The following is a 15268-nucleotide window of genomic DNA, read 5'->3' as shown; positions in this document are numbered from 1 at the left end:
AATTAAAAATTCCCTGGAAACAACTGAAAATGAAGGCATGAGCTATTAGAATATAAACAGAACTGGAAAAAAAGAGATATTTATTGCAATGTATGCTTTCAATAGGAAATAATAGAATAATCAAATTAGCAATCAAAACTCCCATTTAAGAAATTAGGAAAAGAACAACAAAGAAACCAAAGTCAGTAGCAGGGAGGCAAAAAAAAAAATCATATCTACAAAGAGAAAAAAAGAATTCTACAAGGTGAAGATAGTTAAGGGCTATGTGGTACATCAGTTCAAATCAATGTTGACATTCCACAGATTAAGGAAGAGAGAAATAATGGGGCAAAAAAAAAGATTTAAACAAAAAGTGGATGAATATTTCACTAATCTGGGAAAGGAAACAGATACCAGGTCCAGGAATCTCAGATCATTCCCATAAAATAAACCCCAAAAGACCTACACCAAAATACATTGCAACTAAAATTTCATAAAGACAAGAGAACATTAAAAACAACAATTAACCTTAAAAACTTGCTACATGTAAGATAACTCCAACCTGCTACATATAAGGTAACTCCAACCAACTGATCCTGTTTTGATCCCAGAAATAAATATGGTCCCATAAGCACTACTAGTAATGACCCCTGAGCATTGTCAGGAGTGGACCAACAGCCCACCAAAAAATATACATCTAAAAACCCTCACTGTTTCTTGTACTTTGTACTGTCACTGTCCTCCAGTTGTTCATCAATGTCTTACAACAAATTGCGAGACTTGTTGTTACTGTTTTTGGCATATTGAATAACAGACTCTCTGAGGGGGTGGAGGAATCCAACATGGGTCAGTCACATGCAAGGCGGATGCCCTACCCGCTGTGCTCCAGCCCATGAAGAAAAAAGAATCATGTGCATTGCCAGATGTGTTTCCTTCCCCACAAGCACCACCATCACTACCCCCCACACGCAGAGAGAGAGAGAGAGAGAGAGAGAGAGAGAGAGAGAGAGAGAGAGAGAGAGAGAGAGAGAGAGATCTAGCCGTTTGTTATGGTATGGCTGGAACCTGAGAACATAATATTATGTGACAAATACATAGATATCACTTATAGATAGAAATCAGAAAACACACAGAAAACTCCAAGCTCACAAACACAGAAAACAAATTGGTTGCAGAGGTAGTATAAAGGGGCGGTATGGAAAAATAGATAAGGTGTCAAAAGATATAAACTCCAGATACAAAACACATAAATTATGGATGTACTGTAGTCTAGTAATAATACTGTAATGCATGATGAAAGTAGATATTAAAAGTTCCTATAAGGAAAATAACGGCAACTGTACAGAGACATTAATTTATTGTGTGTAATCACTTTACAATAGAAATACTGAATCATTGTATTGTGTACTTCTAATGCTAAACACCAATCATAATGATACAGCAGTAGCTGAAGTATGGAGCGCCAGATCACTTTAAATCTCTGCCCATGGAACAAGTAGCCAATCATAACGTAGAATGGAATGATTGGGGGTGGGATTCAGCAATAGATAAAAGGAACCCCATTGTGTGTGTGCGCTTTTCTCCCTCTCCTTCTCCTCTCCTTCCTCTGTCCTATTCCTCTCCCCTCTTTCCTCTCCGTCTTCCTCCCCATGCTCTCTGTACTCTTCTCTCCCAGGGATCAGGTAGGGCAGCGCACCCAGGAGGAGGAGCAGGACTCAGTCCAGGAGGGCCACCCAGGGCCAGATTGGGTTAGTAAGGCAGGGCTCCGATGCCCAGGATAGTTCAGGTACAGGCAGGGTTCGAACTTCCAGGTAGTAACAAGGTACTGAGCACAAGGCTTTCATCTATGTGCATGTGGCCCTGGCCAAGGAATAGGAAAACCTAGAAAAACTGGGACTAGATAACAGAAACTGCTGGGGTATGCCTGGGAGACCCAGTGATAGTAGGAACACAGGACTCTTGCCCGCACGGGTGGGCAGCTGTGGCCTCTGTCAGAGGAATGTGTACATGGGATATGCAGGGACAACACCAGTGACATCGTTCACTGGAGGTGAGTAGATAGTGTGGGACAGGACAAGGAAGTCCTTCACTGGACGGGGCCAGATTGGGTTAGTAAGGCAGGGCTCCGATGCCCAGGATAGTTCAGGTACAGGCAGGGTTCAAAGTTCCAGGACCTGGTCATCATTAGGTGGTTAAGAAGATGCTTGGATGTCTGGAGAGGGACATGGAACCACCCAGATCCTCCAAATTCCAATAGGTGGGGGTCACACCCACCACCTGGCCCCCTGGCGCCGTGTAATCCCATCAACAGCCAAGACTCAGAGACTATAAAAACCAGCTCCCGGAACCTTGCGACATCCTATTATGACATCTTATTATCTCATTCCTACTTTGGACAAACTTGCAGGCTATCGAATGTAGCCTGCCCACAGGGCAGAGTCTGGCAAACTCCCCGTGGCGTACCAAATATGCCAAATACCAGTAACAATGATGGGTCTCATTCTCCTAAAGAGCCTTGAATATAATCTCAGGGCTAGGATGAAAGAGACGTTACTGGGGCCGACTCGAGGCAATCGACGAATAACAGGATGATGAAATGAAATGAAATATCAACCGGTGTACTTGACCAAATCACTCTAATGGATACAAAATTCTCCTGCAATTTTCACATTGAAAACGCCTAACAAAGCCATTCTTCTTTTTGGCTCAACCAAACAAAACAGTGCCTTTGCTCTCTTAGGGCAGAATTTTGAGGGTCATTAGTGCTATGAAAAATGTAAGAAGCATCAGCTGGAATCGAAGTCTGTAAAATCTCATCTTCTCTGAGATTTTTTTTTTAAGTGTTGGGGCTGAAGAAAAAGTACAAGGGTCAAGTCACTTGTTTTGCAACCACCTGACCTGGTTGTGATCCCAGCACTGCATATGGTCCCCTGAGCACTACCAGTAATGACCCCTGAACACCACAGGGTGTGGACCAAAAGCCCACTAAGAAGTATACACTTAAAAAGCCTCACTGTTCCTTGTACTTTGAACTGCATGAAAACAAAATCAATTTGCAATGTGTTTACTTGATGGGATATAAACTTCTGCTGAGAAGCTAATTCTAAAAATATGATTAAAAACAAGGTTGGATTTTCATTGGAGCTCGTTTGAGAAGGTTTTTTCTAAATATCTGCAATGGTTCTCTTTGCTCTGGTATGCTCCTTGATAGAATTGATCTACAATGTAACTAATCACCATGCTTTGCTTGACCTCTCTTTTGTCAGCACACACAAACTTAAGTCAGGAAAGCTTTCAGCAGTAATCAATCCAAAGGAAAAGACAATGAATCAGGAAGAGAATATTATGAATAAATACTTTATTGTACCATTTAAATTTACTGTTCCTAACATTGCCACATACACAAAGGCAACATTTACTTCATTCTCCTTTATAGTAATTCATTTTTAATTATAAAACATCTATGATTAAATCAATCTATCATCCAAAATTGTGTCTTGCCATCTATTCATTTACTGTTTAACCAACTTATTACCAGTTTCCCACAGCTTGTAATTAACCACAGTTTTTCTATACAACCATTAACTTCAGCTAATCAAGGTTACCTCCTGCTTAATAGTCATTAAAGATATTCATTTCTAATTCATGAATCATGTTAGAGGAGAAAGTAAAGGATGAAATGTATCTCTTCGAAAGATCACAGTGATGAAAATAACCCATCTCTATAAAACCAAAGTGTTGTTTGACAAAATACCAAACTAGTAAAAATGACCTTAAATATCGGGCTGATCATGTACACTATTCCATACTCACTACATTTTCATATTAGTTCTTTGCTAAGTATTTCATTCACATTCACAGATTTATTCCTCACAAGATTGCACAAAGAAGAGCAAATTTATTTGAAATGTTTGAAATCGCCTAATAAGAGAAAATGCTAGGACATGATTTTGATATAGGCAATTTCAAAGTGCACCCACTCTCTATTCCCAAGCTATAGGCAATTACTACAGCATTCGACAAATCTGTAGTATATAGAATATATTGCCTTGACTAGAAAAGGTGCTATGTGTATGTGTGTGTTTAATTTAGGATTTTCATAGCTCATTTTCATTATCCATGAAACCTAATATATAAAATCTAGTTCATTTATAAATTACACATTTTATAATTTTTCTAATCAACTTTAAGAGCTACCAGCATTGACACTAATAGGTGTAAATTAATATATGAGGGACTAAAATTTATTCAGGCCAGTTAGATACTGTGCCTGGATTAAGAAAAAGAATATATATATGTTCATAATCAACTACAAGAATAACAAATAATATTGAATTCAACCAAGAAACCAAATTCTAAAACATCTCGTTTTTCTTGCTCTAGATCCCAAAGTGATAAAAGAAATAAAGTCTCCATATGCTTGAAGTTTAAAAGTCATGCGAGAAACAACTCACTGGTCTAATGTTGGCCTCCTACACACTACGTGGGTCAGAGAAATAAACAATTAGTCAGGTTAGTGTCATTGTCCACTATTATTGGTTATAGGGCAAAGTTGGGTTTACTGCCATAGGGATTAGGAGAATAAATCTGTTAAATTTTTGACTTTCAATTTTACAAAACTATATAAACCATTTGCATTGACCTCAATAACCCTATTTCTTGTACTATTTTAAAATAGTTTCTAACTATATTTTGTCTATATGTGTGTTTACTATATGGGTGCTTACATTACTTCATAAAGTGTCAAAGTTTCATATTAAAGTAAATGAATGGCTGAAATAGGCCACATGTTTGTTTGGGATTTTTGGATTTATTGTATTGCTTGGGAATAGCAGTACTTTGGGGATGCTCCAAGCTTTTTGCTCCAGGGTGAATTCAGGGGACAACTGCAGAAACAGAGAGATTTTGTGTGGGTTAAAATGCTTGACTTGCACATGAAAAATCCTGGTTGGATACCTAGCACCACATAAAATCCCAAGAGCTCTGAGTTCCTCTAAATAATAAAATTTCATAAATGTGTAAACAAATTTTTAAAAGGAGAGCCCAGAAGGATACACAGGCTCAGTTTCTTGCCTAGCATGTGGCTGTGGCCAAGACCCTGCATCAAATCTCAGCACCGCATATGGTCCCCTAAGTACAGTGGCAGCTACGGCCCCCAAACAAACAAACAAAAACAGAAAAAAAAGAAGAAATGGAGGCTATGATAAGTAAATGAACAAATGTGAATCACTTCATGCGATTAAGCTATTAGTCACAAACATAAGTTTTTCCATGTTTTCAATTTATTTGTTATTAAGTTAAACATATATGCCACAAAATATAGTTGCTTCAATTCACTCTGGTAGTAGGTGTAATAAACAACCCCATTACTGTGAGATCAAAGCATAACTGAATTTATTTGAATGAATTCCCATTTTCAATGATGCACAAGCACAATAGAGCAATCTGTAGTGACTACTTTCACAGTGAAAAATGTTTTATATTTTGCATGGAAAATTACAAATATGAATGTGCAGAACTAGCACTATTGGTTTTGAACTCTGCTGAAAATATGATTGTAGAATAATTTGTAGAAGGGAGTGCTGTTAGTTCTCCTTTCCCTCCCTCACCCCTAGCAGAGGAGTAAACAATTAACCAACTCTCAATTTTATTGGGTTGCCTTCCCTTCAATGAGATTATAAAGAGACCTCTGGAATTTTCAGACATACAAGACAGCATTTTGAAGGAAATATCTTGAGTGCAGCTTGAACTTCAAAGACTCGTTAAAGTTAAAAATACAGAATGATTTCCATAAAAGTCATGTGGAATGTGGACAGTATAAACACAACCATGCTGAGACCACTCTCCACACGCATGAAGGTACCGGCAGAGGAACAAAGGCATACAGGTCCCAGGGCTGAGATCTCCAAGTCTGCTCGGATTGGTGCTGAGCATCCTCCATCCAGATCCTCCATCTTCCAATAGGCGGGGGTCACACCCACCAACTGCCCCCGCCCCTCGCCATGGCACAATGTAATCCCATCAATGGCCAAGACCCAGCAACTATAAAACCCAGCTCCTGGAAGCACACAGCTGCATTCTCAGCTGCGCAACATCTTATTAATCTCATTCTTGCTTTGGACAACCTGGCAGGCTACTGAATGTAACCTGCCCACATGGCAGAGTCTGGCAAACTCCCCGTGGCATACCCAATATGCTAAATACCAGTAACAATGATGGGTCTCATTCTCCTAACCCTGAAAGAGCCTTGAATATGGCACATTCTAAAATCTCAGGGCTAGGATGAAGGAGACGTTACTGGTGCCTGCTCGAGGCAGTTGACGAACAACAGGATGATCGTGATCATGATAAATTGGAAAGCATACTCATTCCTGTTCAAGAAGACAGTATTTAGGGGATCAATGTGAAAACCTATTACTGGAAGTTTACATCCCTGAGAAGGAATTCCACAGTCAAGATAAGTGCAGAGACCAACCAGAACTCTCTTTTTTAAACAATTTTAACTTTCTAAAGTTGCTCACAATATCTGATTACATTTAATATTCGAACACTAATCCCACCACCATTACACCTTCCCACCACCTTATTGTGGATGTTTCCATCCCAAACCTCAAACCCTACCCCCAAAGCAGAACTGAATTTATTTTGTACTGCCTGTTATGAATAATCCAGTAAAAATGATCCAAAAAAGGTTTCTTGGAGGAAAGTGTGTGAATATTGTTGTATTTCACTCAGGAGCCATTAAGCCCTTCTATAAGGCATTTAGTAACATGTTAAGTGTTGAAACTTGTGCATATATATATGTGTGTGCATATATATACATATATAAACATACACACACATATATATGTGTATATATATATACATAAATATATGGGGAAATATATTCTCCCCTAAGTTTAGTTGCCTTCTACTTTAAATCCCATCAAATGTGGTGTGCTACTCTTGGTACATCAATGGTGTAAAGTATGAGGTGTCCAAGAATAGATTCACTCCTGGGTGAAGCTCGTCAAAGTGTGAGGAGAGCAGCCATGAACATGGTGGTGGCTGAGTTCTGGAGGTTTTCGGCTGCCAGGGCTGGCTCCATTGAGGTGGGAAGGGGCCTCACCTGCCTCCCTACAGTTTCCGCTAATGAAACAACCTGGCACAGGGTCCGGAGGCATGGCTATAGCGTATCCACAAGAACTCTCTTAAAAGTACACAAACTACAAGCAAAAGAATTGGCACTAATGTTTTGTCAGGCACGGATAGCCATATTCTCTGAAATGGATCTGCTGTTAAAAACTAGTAGTCAACAAATGGTTGTACCATTGTCAGCTAAGCACAGAATACTAGGCTACTTGACTGGCTGAAAGGTAAATTATTAAGTTGGACAGGCTTCAAGACAGGCTACAGACAAACATAAAATTCTTGATGTTTCTGAACTCGAAATTATATGATGTGGTGACAATTTTGTGTTCAGGATGCTTATTTTAGACTAAGAATAAGGTTAGAGAAGATGTGATAGAATGTAATGACTGTTGCATTTTCAAACTCTAAACATGTACTCTTTAGGTTCACATCCAAACTGCTAGTATTAGCGTATGTATGTTCATTTGGTTGGTTGGTTGGTTGGTTGGTTGGTTGGTTGGTTGGTTTGTTTGAAGACCACACCCAGTCGTACTCAGGGCATTCTGATCTGTTCTGTACTCAGGTATCACTTTGAGCAGAGCTTGGGAGAGTATATGTTGTGTAAGGATCAAACCTGGTTTAACCACGTGCAGGTTCAGCCTACCCACTGTACTATCACTTCAGCCCCTATTCTTTTGGTTTTTTTTATCAGACTGAATTGTTTGTAAAAAGCAAGAAATCTGAACTGTCATATTAACAACTCTCTCCATTTTTGATCCATGTGACTCTTTTGAGATTCTTTGCACAGAAAATTAAGACTGTTGCTGTATCTCCTTCTAAAGAGTAATCCATGCATGGTATTGTATTTGTAATTATAGACTGTAAAACCATTTCACAGAAAAAATTGCCTACTATTATATTTATATTGATAGTTGTTAAATTATATTATTAAAAAAGCAACATTTAACTAGGGGTTGATTTCTATACAAGTAAAACTGTACTGTAAATACTGTAAATAGGATGATCTATATTTATTCAAAATATTAACTGGGAATAATTTGTTAAATTTATTTTAGGAATAATGATAATATCCCCACTACTGAATGTTATCTAATATATTTGACTTTAAGATTGAATTTATGAGAAATATCTTTACATAAAAGAAAAGTAAAAGTAAAGTAAAGGCCCTCCCGTTGTTCATTGATTTGCTTGAGCAGGCCCAGTTACGTCTCCATTGGAGACTTTGTTGTTACTGTGTTTGGCATATCGAATACTTCACGGGGAGCTTGCCAGGCTCTGCCGTGCGGGCGAGATACCCTCGGTAGCTTGCCAGGCTCTCCGAGAGGGGCGGAGGAATTGAACTCGGGTAGGCCATGTTGGCTGCATGCAAGGCAAATGCCCTACCGCTGTGCTATCGCTCTAGCCCTTACATTGATAATTATAATCTATAGAACATAGCAATTGCAGCTAAAATAATTAAAACTCTTAATCTCTTCTCTAATTTTTCTTCTTTCTCCTCCCTTTCAATAGTTCATAAATATGCATATTCTTAAGCTTCTTATCATCATTTATTCATATCTTTAACCCATATTTATCCATTCATAACTGACTATTTACTATACATAAAGATATTAGGCAAAGAAACAGGAGGGGAATGAGTGGGTGGGGAACCAAGAGATTAGGGGAACAGGAGTAAGTAGTGTAAGACTCCCTCCAAGGAGTTTGTAGTAATCCCTCAGTGAAAATCTCTCTTTTCCCTTCCTTCCTTCCTTCTTACTATTCTCTGCTATCTCTACTTTTGCATTTTCTCAGGTCTTGTCAAAATTTCTTAGGACTTCATCAACACCTACTTAAATGGCTCCTTCAACTTCTTCAATTTTTCATGACAGAAATCGAATTTTCATCACTTTTATATACCTGCTGCTCTCAGTAACATTGCCACAGTTACTCAGGATCTGAATCTAATCTGAGTTTATTTACTAGCTTCTCATTATATCATTCCACTCTTGATTAGTTGCCACACTACCTACTCTATTCTAAAATATTTTGTATTAATCTTCCTTGACTTACATTACCTTAAATATAGATCTCATTTCTCTTGCCTGCATTATTTAAACATCTTCATAAGTAATTCTTTTATCTTTTTTTATAACTGATATTGATCCAGTATACAACTTGTCAGATAATTTCTCCAAAATATTACTTTACCATGTTAATAAATTTCATCTTTATCTATAAAATCTTTATCTATAAAATTGTCATAGCTTATAGGTAAACGTCATAATTGCAAAATGCATGTAAAGTGCTTAACATGTGCTTTCCAACCAGTAAAAACATAATTAAAATTAGTTTTGATATGGGATTATTTGCAAAAAAAAAAATTCCATTGTTTAATTATCCACTGAGGTATTCTGCTTATTTGTGCAATAAAAAAGGTCAGTAGCTAATTTGGAGAGTGGAAATATACAGGTTACAAAATATTGTATTTGGGCAAATTATGTTACCTCTTTATTTCTTTATATTCCAATCTACATTATTGTGAAGATACTACTAACTCCTTCAAGCTGTTAGTGTGATAATCAAATAATTGATGGATAGAATGCAAGTATAATATAATGTTAAATATAAATTGATGTTTGATACTATCAATAGCTGTTGAATGAACATCTTTGAATGACCCCTTTCCAAGTTACACATTGACACTTCTCTCCTCTTGTTCATAAAATATTAATTCTATCTATATCAATTCATGTTCTTTACACATCATTTTTTTCTGAACGACATTCATAGACTCTTTGGTCATGTCTTTTCAAGATGAAATTTTCTTAAACTGTATTCCCATATTTTTATATATTTAATATATATTTTAACATTAAAATCTTTCTTTTTCTGTTTATTGGAAGAACAAAATAAAAACTGTGAAAAATCATCACTATTTCATAGTCATATCTTTCAGTTTTCAACTTCTGTTATACTTCTAATTACTTAATCTTAAATTGATTTACATATAATAATGAGACATACATGAATGCATATTCTATATCTTGCCCTCCTTAAATAATTTATTGTTTGTTTACAAATAAATTAGTGCATCTTCCTATCAATCAGGAAAATTATTTACAAGACTCATAAAGCAGTTTCATATTGGGTTTACTCTTGCTTGTTGGGTTTACTCTCAGTCTTTATTATAAGAATTTCAGTCTTTTTCTTATTCTATTATATTCACCAAACATTTCAAGTTCAATAGGTAAATTTGTAAACAGAAAGTAGTTTCTGTTTGTCTGTGTATTTATGTATATTTTCTTTATTTATTTCAGAAATATAAGATGGATATTATACAATGTTTACAAAAAAAGTTGTACTTCTGTACTAAAAAAAATAAGAAACCTCTTCTAGATTCAATATACCTGCTAACATTAATTTTCTTGGGTACCGTAACCAAATATAAAAAATTGGGTGAGAATACAACAGAAACATATTGTCTTATAAATCTCAAAGCTAAAAAATCTAAAATTAACATGCTTACAGAGATGTGCTTCCTCAGAAACAAATAGGCAAAATCTCTTCTTGCCTCTTCCTATCTTCCAGTAATAGCTGTCAATTCTTGGCATTTAATGACATAGCTAGTACTCCAGTTCCCATTATCATATAGTATTCTCCGGATGTTTCTATATCTTCACAGGCATTTTCCTCCTAATCAAAGAATATTGGGCATATTGGATTGGAAACCACCTCATCTCAATTTCCTTACACCTGCAAAGTCCCTATACTCAAATAAGCTCATATTACCATAATCAAAATTTATAAATTAAAAATATATTAGGTATACGATGAAAACATTTCAATATTAGATTGTGGCAATTTTATCACAGCTCAATGAATTTGTTAAAAGTACTGAACTGCATGCTAAAATGGGTGAAATTATGATATTTGGGTCCAGTTCAATAAAGTTCAAGAGTAAGTTAGTTATAAATGTTCAGATACCATACTACAATGTCTCAAATATGACTCAAAATGCACACAGAGGCATACAATTGATTAAACAGGATTCATTATGAATTAATCATTTTGAAAATGGTTGGGAGTATTTATTGGTACAATGATCTACTCTTTATTCTTTTTCTTTGTCTATGCATAAAATTATCATTTTTAAAAAATTTAGGTAAATCCAGAAGTGTTGGCCCTTTTGTCCAAAACTATTTTAAAAAAATATGAGACAGAAAAAGTATTATTTATGGCATTAAATGTGTCAGCTTACTCAAAGAATAATTGCCATCTTCATTTCATATTCACTGTTTCAAAAAATCACACTAACAATGTTCTCTACCTCAAATTAATAGTACAGAATATAGCTTCCTATACTTATATATATAATATCCATATATATGTATACCTTCAATGATCAAATTATCCATTTGTTTTAAAATAGTACACCCTGGAATCTTAGAATAGGACATCAGTCAAGACAAACTATTCTATTTCTTCTCAGACTTATGTCTTTAAAACCAATATATATATATATATATATATATAAATACATGTATTCCTTAAACTAGACGTCTTAGAGTACCATACTTAATATAATATTAACATACTGACATCTCCCCTCAAACATATGATCATTTGATCTTTGATAAAGGAGCAAGAAATGTGAAGAGAAGTAAGGAAAGCCTCTTTAACAAATTGTGCTGACAAAACTAGACGGCTACATGAAAAAAAATGGGCTCAGATGTCTGACTAACACCATGTACAAAAGTAAGGTCAAAATGGATTAAAGACCTCAACATCAGACCGGAATCCATAAGGTACACTGAAGACAAAGTTGGCAAAACCCTCCATGACATTGAAGCTAATGGTATCTTCAAAGATGTCACGTCACTGGCCGAGAAAGTGAAAACAGAGATAGACAAATGGGACTATCTTAAACTAAGAAGCTTTTGCACCTCAAAAGAAACAATGACCAAAATATAAAGACAGTCTACAGAATGGGAAAGGATATTTGCCCAATACACATGCGACAAGGGGTTGATATCAAGGATATATAAAGTACTGGTTGAACTCCACAAGAAGAAAACATCCAATCCCATAAAAAATATGGACAACAAAATGAACAGAAACTTTCTCAAAGAAGAAATTCGAATGGCAAAAAGGCACATGAGAAAATGCTCGACATCATTAATCATCAGGGAGATGCAGATCAAAACAACAATGAGATATCATTTCACACCACAGAGACTGGCCCATATCCAAAAGAACAAATGCAACTGGTGCTGGCATGGATGTGGCGAGAAAGGGACCCTCCTTCACTGCTGGTGGGAATGCTGACTGGTTCAGCCCTTTTGGAAAACAGTATGGACGATTCTCAAAAAATTAGAAATTGAGCTTCCAGTTGACCCAGCAATACCACTCCTGGGAATATATCCCAGAGAGGCAAAAAAAATATAGTCGAAGTGACATCTGCACTTGTTTGTTCACTGCAGCACTCTTTACAATAGCCAGAATCTGGAAGAAACCTGAGTGCCCGAGAACAGATGACTGACTGGTTAAAGAAACTTTGGTACATCTACACAATGGAGTACTATGTAGCTGTTAGAAAAGATGTAGTCATGAAATTTACATACAAGTGGTACAACATGGAAAGTATCATGCTAAGCGAAATGAATCAGAAAGAGAGGGATAGACATAGAAAGATTGCATTCATCTGGGGGACATACAGTAACAAAATAGGAGACTAACACCCAAGAGTAGACGAGATTAGTACCAGGAGGTTTGCTCCATGACTTGGAGGCCAGCCTCACATGCTAAGGGAAAAGGGAGCTCAGATAGAAAAGGGAGCACCAAATAAAGTGTGTTGGGAGGATCCTCCCAGGATGGCAGAAGCATGCTTGAAAGTAGACTATAGACCGGACATGATTGCCATTTAATGCCTCTTTTGCAAACCACAACACCCAAAAGGAGAGAGAGAACAAAAGGAAATGCCCTGCCACAGAGGCAGGGTGGGATGTAGGGGAATGGAGGGTGGGAGGGATACTGGGACCCGTGGTGGTGGAAAATGGGCACTGGTGGAGGGATGGGTGTTTGATCATTGTATAATTAAATCCAAGCACAAAAATTTGTAAGTCTACAACTGTACCTCATGGTGTTTCACTAAAAAAAAAAATTAAAAAAAGATATAATAAGTACCACAAATTGACTTTTACTGATCTATTTTGATAAGTCTGTTTGCCATTTTGTTAGAAGAAGCAATGTTCAATAAATTTTGTTTGTTACCTGCCAAGTGGGAACGTTTGAGGGACAGGTAGGAAATGGGGGATATTAGTAGAGGGAAGGTCACACTGGTGTCTAGAACATTGAATGACCAAAACAACTGTATTACAAACAACTTTGTAAATTATGACGTTTAAATAAAAAAATTTAAAAAATATATATAGTTCTAATGTAGAAATAACTAAACTGCTTTCTGAGTTTAATATTCATTTCCCTGATTTATTAAGTATTATAGTTTAAAACTGCTTAATGACACTTTATAACTTTGCCTTAAGTAAATAGACCATTTTTCTTAGAAATTAATTGACTAGAGGCTGGAGAGATAAGATACTGGGTAAGACTCCTGCCTTGTATGTGCCTGACCTGGGTTTGATCCCAGGCATCCCTTACATTACCCTGCGTACTACATGAAGTAATTCCTGCATGCAGAACTAGAAGTAACTCCTAAGTATCACCAGGTGTAATTCAAAAACTTTAAAATATATATATTTGATGTAGAATCTTCTTTGGGGTTTTCATGAAATTTCTAGAACAAGAAATATTGAATGGATTAATGTCACTCTGATTTCAGGCAAATTATAATATGCCAGAACAGGAAAGCCTTTTTATTTTATTCATTTATTTTTATTTTTTCTTACTAATTATACTAATTTATTAATTACTGTGTTTGTGCTTTCTTTTTAATCTGCTTCTCATAGTATTTAATGCCTATTAGCTGTTTTATTTATATCTTAATAATAAGTAGATTGAGAAATACAAATATTCATATTTTGTCTATCATTGCACATACAGAAACTAGCAGAATGTGTGCTAAACCCAGGGATGTTTGACTCTAAAATTGTATTATCTTGTTGCTGGAGAGATAGTACAGTAGGTAGGGTATTTGCCATGAATACAGCTGACCCAGTTTCAATTTCCAGCATACCATGGTCTTCTGAACACCATCAGGAATAAAGTAGTGATTCCTGAGTGCAGAGTCAGGAGTAACCCAAGAAAATCTCTGGATATGGGCCAACAGGAAAAAATTAATAAAATAATATTTGATTTTACCATGATTATTAAAAAATAGTGGCACACAAACTACTTAGCTATGAAAACTAAAGATTTCCAGGTCTGACCCAAATTATACAACCACCAGATGAAAAATACATAATATGGAACTTGTAAATCTTGTATATCCAAAAATTGTTGCATTACCTTAAACTTTATTCACTGTGCTGAGGATTATAAGATAATATTGCTATTGACCACATCATTGTAACTTATTTTCAAAATACCACTGATGGTATTTGAATGACAAAATAGTTAATTTTAAAGAAAGTTTGATACTTGTTTATTTAAGATTGATACTTGTTTATGTAAGATTCATTTGTATGAAGAAAACAGAGACAACTAACCTTTGTGATGGTTGCAAGGGAATTACTCCATATATGTTTAAAAAATTGTAAGATATTTATTGAATTAGAGAGAAAAAATAAGTCTTTTTCTTAAAAAAAGTAACAACTATTCTCATGAACCACTAATGCTAATTATTGCACTTGAATAAAAATCGATTGTCTCTGAATATTTGTTTACTGTATCAAATAAAGACTGTTTGTTCTACTTGTTGACAGCACAATTCACTTCATAGTTGAAAAAACTTAGTAACTTGACTATTAGATTATGATCCATAAAAGAGGTCTATATGTCTATACAGAATTTATATAGATATACAGAGATTAGCCATATAATTGTAATGACTAATACATATTTTATCCTAGTTATCAAGTTATGAAAAACTTAAATGAACGTAAAATAATTCACCATCTCCATGCCATGCCAGGTCAATAGAATTGAAACAATTTTTAAAGCTCCTGCAAATTATAAATCAAATCTATATCTCAAAAGTATTTTTGGTAAAATAATCATTTAT

The sequence above is a fragment of the Sorex fumeus genome, unplaced genomic scaffold, assembly GCF_029834395.1.
Source record: "Sorex fumeus unplaced genomic scaffold, SorFum_2.1 ptg000009l, whole genome shotgun sequence".
Taxonomy (NCBI): Eukaryota; Metazoa; Chordata; class Mammalia; order Eulipotyphla; family Soricidae; genus Sorex; species Sorex fumeus.
Note: the sequence above shows the minus strand (reverse complement) of the source record.